The sequence below is a fragment of the Lathyrus oleraceus genome, chromosome 2, assembly GCF_024323335.1.
Source record: "Lathyrus oleraceus cultivar Zhongwan6 chromosome 2, CAAS_Psat_ZW6_1.0, whole genome shotgun sequence".
Lineage (NCBI taxonomy): Eukaryota > Viridiplantae > Streptophyta > Magnoliopsida > Fabales > Fabaceae > Lathyrus > Lathyrus oleraceus.
Window position 1 is genome coordinate 427,072,388 of NC_066580.1, and position 5,215 is coordinate 427,077,602.

The following is a 5,215-nucleotide window of genomic DNA, read 5'->3' on the forward strand; positions in this document are numbered from 1 at the left end:
GCTCCTAGATCGCATAGAGCTTTGTCTATGACGAATTTTCCAATGACGCAGGGTATGGAAACACTACCTGGGTCTTTTAGTTTGGGAGGCATGTTGTTTTGGATTATTGCGCTACATTCTGCAGTAAGTGTAACTGTTTCGTTATCCTCAATCTTTTTCTTATTGGATAGGATCTCCTTAAGAAATTTCGCATATGAGGGCATTTGTGTGATGGCTTCTATAAAGGGTATTGTAATGTTTAGTTGCTTCAGAAGTTCAACAAATTTCCTAAATTGACTCGCAGTTTTAGAACTTGTGAGTCTTTGAGGATACAGAATGGGTGGTTTATAAGGAGGTGGAGGCACATAAGGTTTTTCTTTCTCTTCGGCCTCTCGGGTATTATCTTTTATTTCCTTTGATTCATTCACCCGCTCAGTTGAGGTTTTGTCTGGTTTTTGGTACATGGCAGGGTTTTGGAGTCTTGGATCTACGGGTCCGTCTATTTCTTTTCCACTCCTCAGTATAATGGTATTTGCATGTCCTTTTGGATTAGGTTGCGGTTGTCCAGGAAATGTTCCAGCAGGAGTGGCTGTAGATGCTTGATGTTGAGCCACTTGTGAAATCTGTGTTTCAAGCATTTTATTGTGGGTGGCTAAGGCATCTACTTTGCTCGCTAGTTGTTTGAGTTGCTCGCTAGTATGTATGTTTTGGTTCAAGAAGTCTTTGTTTGTCTGAGCTTGGGTAGCTATGAAGCTTTCCATCATTAATTCGAGATTTGACTTCCTAGGCATGTTAAGAGCATTATTAGTTGGCTTTTGATATCCAGGAGGAACAGTTGGTGCTTGGCCAGGTGCATACAGGGCATTATTATTCTTATACGAAAAATTAGGATGGTTTTTCCAACCTGGGTTGTAGGTATTCGAATAGGGATTTCCTTGTGCGTAATTCACTTGATCGGTTGGAACTCCTGCTAATATTTGACATTCTTGTGCAGTGTGTGCAGTATTTTCACATAACTCACAATTTGGAGTCACAACAGCCACGGTGGTTGCGGGTGGTATGGTCAAGTTGTCTAATTTTTGAACAAGGGCATCTACCTTGGCATGAACATGGTCAAGGCTACTGATTTCGTACATTCTACCCTTTGTTTGGGACTTTTCTACTGGAGTTCTTTCACCTCCCCATTGGAAATGGTTTTGGGCCATATTTTCAATGAGTTGATAGGCTTCGTTGTATGGCTTGTCCATAAGTGCACCGCCTGTGGCAACGTCTACTGTCAATCTTGTGTTATACAGAAGCCCATTGTAAAATGTTTGAATGATCACCCAGTCTTCGAGACCGTGATGTGGACATATCCTCATCATGTTCTTGTATCTCTCCCATGCTTTGTAGAGAGATTCTACATCCTTTTGCCGAAATCCGTTGATTTGAGCTCTCAGCATAGCAGTTTTGCTCGGCGGAAAATATCGGGATAAGAAAACGTTCTTCAGTTCTTCCCATGTCGTAACGGATTTGGAGGGCAGGGATTGCAACCAAGCCCAAGCTCTGTCTCTTAGTGAGAAAGGAAAGAGGCGTAGTCTTATCGCATCTTGAGATACACCATTCGCCTTTACAGTATCTGCGTACTGCAGAAATTTGGTCAGGTGTTCATTAGGGTCGTCCGTAGGATTTCCAGCAAATTGATGTTGTTGGATGGCTGACAATAGTGAGGGTTTCAACTCGAAATCGTTTCGATTGATAGCAGGGGAAGCAATATTGTTGTGAGGTTCTTCTTGGGACGGGGTAATATAGAACTTAAGAGGACAATGTTGTGGTCCTTCTTCAGCCATGGTTGGTTTTTCTTCTGGTTTAGTAGGAAAGAAGATATCGGGAATATCGTACTTTTGTTGATACTCTAGTATTCGGCGTCTTATATATAAGAAACGCTCTAATTCTGGGATTGGTGGTGCTAAGTTATCGCCTTGTGAGCGAGTACTTGGCATACAATCAGGGGAAGTAAGGGAAAGAAGATTAGTTTTTATTTTTACCTTAGTCTATACCGTGCAACGAAAGAATCGCATTATTCGACTAAATCAGGTCCCCGACAACGGCGCCAAAAACTTGATGCTTGATCGTGACTATATACAAAATATAGTCTATCGGGTACTTGACTGCAAGTGCACAGTCCAGTCGTTTTAGTTTTAAAAGATATCGAACCCACAGGAACCGATGGTCAAACTAGTGCTACTAACGTCACTATGTTTAGCTAAGGGAATGATTTATAGAAGTTCGGGTGCAGAATAGTAAATCTAAGAGAAATTTAGTTTTAAGAAAGTATTAATAAGAGGAATCAGTATGCAATGCATTAACCTTCAGGGATTCGATAAGTCATCGGTGAATAGTTTAAATACCAAATATCTTTCAGTAGAAAATACCTATTTAAAAGACTTCATCTTACACTCTCGTGGTTGTTGATTCAGCCTATAGCTTTAAGTCAGAATGTATGCTCTCGCTGTCCCATTTGAAGTTAAAAATACCTTTTGAAAATAAATAAGTTCTAATTGCTTTTAAAGTGCTCTCGCTGTTTTTAAAATCAATGCCTAGTTTTTACTATCCAGCTCGAGCCTCACGCTCTCACGATTGTTGGTTCTCACCTTAGTTAATTTCCCACTCTCGTGGTAAAATCGTATTAAATAGCTTCTCACTTTTGTGACAAAGTTAATTAAATTTAAATTAAAAACCTCAGCCTAAAAGATTGTTTGAGAAAAAGAGTTTTCACTGATTATTATTAAATCTCATCCAATTAAATTGTTACATACCGATACCGGTAGTTTAGCCGGACATGTTAAATCGTGCAAACACGGAGCATAAACAGATTAACAGTGCAACAAACATAATTATAACAATAAAAAAATAATGATAATAATAATTGAATAAAAACCTGGCAATTGGATCAACAGAGTATGACAAATCTTGGAGTACTTGAGCAGTCCTCCACAAGTCGGTAGGATTCTGCTTCTTCAATACAATTGCGTACTAAATTAAATAAAGTGTAGTAGTTCCCCAGTGTAGGAAACTATTACTATGGCTAACTGGAAAACGGGAAGGAAAAGAGAAAATGGGAATTCTAAAAGGAATGATAAATGAATTAAGGCAATGGAAATAAAGTTGCTGAAAAGAAAATAACTAAAAAGCTAGAATGCTATAAAAAATCAATTGCAGAGCGAAAGTGTAGGCGTCCCTTTTTTTTCCATCTTCGGTCCTTTATCTATTGCTTTGGTAGGTCTTGGCAGTTGAGAAAATTAAGGAAGACTGGTTGAATGAGGAATCCACGGGGGAGTCATTCTGTTGGAGAGAATTTAGGCACGTTTGGTTGCCTCTGCTGACTGCTTCAAAGCGTAAAATCTGGCCGTGTGACGCTCGTCATGGGCCTGTGACGGTCATCACAGGCTGAGCCGTGCCGGTCGTCATGCAGCTTGTGACGGTCGTCACATCAACAAATTATGCATTCTGGTTTTTCTGCTTTTTTTGTGCTTTCTCATCTGTTTCTTCTTCTTTTTCTTCCTTTTCTACATTTTGCTCATTGATGCTTGGAGATTTAAATACCTGCAAAAATAACTTGAATACTTGCGGAATAATCGGAATATTAACTAGAGTTGTATGATCTTTGAGTGTAAATCAAGGCAAATATCTGATGCATTTTCGCGTTATCATCCTTTATATAAGATTTGACCTTCATTTGGCCATTAGAAAATGAGTAGTTGGAGTTGAACTATATGTACATAATCTTTATCCATTCTTTCCTTTATTGTTTCTTATCTTTTTATTTTTTATGTTGATCCAATTGTCATGATGTGACCGTTGACAACATTCCATAAGAATGACATAGCACTAGATTAAAAGGGAAATGGTGAACACATTAGACCAAGATTTTGAGACACCAAGTGAAAATGAAGAAAGCCTTCATGATGGTTCCGTGATATTAAAACTCTTAGCAATGGTTTAAATTTTTTTATTTTAAACCAACATATAAGATTTAAGAACTGAAATTAGAAACCTGATATAGTACTAGAGTCTAGAGATATAAATATTGGTAATAATTTACTTGCAAGATTCCCCTTAATATAAGCCAAATTAAATAAAATAAAATAACTAATTTGTAGTGCGTCGGAAAACTCTCTATCCTTAGATCTATAATATTTTAGGAAAATAAATTTTATACATTTATTCAGTATATGGGCATGTTTTACTTGGTTTCAGGTTATGATTTAATACAATGAAACACACATTTGATATTGCTTGTTATTTATCTTTATATTTGCATTTATAACATTATTACTTTCTATCCATTTTGTCATAAATAAAGTGTTTGAAAGAGTAACAGACAAAATATGCATGTATAAAATGAAAATTTTGAAACATTAAATGAGTACAAAAAGATAAAGACAAAAAGTTTCAAACTTTCATTGATCAGTTGATTAAGGACAAAAAATTTCCACTGGGAAATTTTAGCTAAAACCTAAAAATAAAAAATGAATACATTCTATACATACACCATTTGTACAAGTTAATCATTTGTGAAAGGATTCCCCATATTCCAAGTTGAAATTAAAAGTTAACTTCATTTTAACTCCGAGAGATAAAGTCTCTTCTTTTTCCCTTCTCATCGGCCAAAATAACCTCATAGAAAAAAAAAGTAACCCAAATCAGTTGAGTTGGAGGTTATACTGAACAATGACGACGAGGATCAAAAGGCTGATGATGAAAATTCAATAACCTTTATAGTATGAATAGCTTTACAAGTTATCACAATTTAGTGTATTTGGTGGTGGTGATCGTTTTGGAAAGGGTAAAGGAGAAAATAAGGAAGTTGTCCAACTTAACATTGGATAAAGAACTAGTTGAGATGAAATAATTTCCAACATTCCTTAAATGGGGAGGTGAGTGTTTAGAAGTAAAGTAAACAATTTTAGGGTTAACTTTAAAACCCAAATAATCATTTTTGTGAGAAACTTAAAGGCCATTGTAACTTTTAAACAAGGAGAGACATTTCGATTGGAGAATGTCATACCTCAATTTTGTCCTATCAATTCATTGCATTACCCAACTCACTTTTATCTGCAATATCATGATCATTGCATTTGGTCATGCTCATTTTCTTTTTTAAATTACAAGTTCATCATCATATGATCCATAAAGATGAAAGTTAAAGTTTTGACGTTTACCATCCACCTTTTACATTTAAAGTCAAGATTTT

The 5,215-nt window shown here is 36.3% G+C and overlaps 1 non-coding gene across 1 annotated transcript; it reads left to right on the top strand.

Annotated features, from left to right (window-relative positions):
- The first annotated feature begins 1,314 nt into the window (after window positions 1-1,314).
- On the top strand, window positions 1,315-1,421 carry LOC127124131 (small nucleolar RNA R71). The gene has a single exon (XR_007803764.1). It is a non-coding gene; the product is annotated as a small nucleolar RNA R71 (small nucleolar RNA).
- The last annotated feature ends 3,794 nt before the right edge of the window (window positions 1,422-5,215 follow it).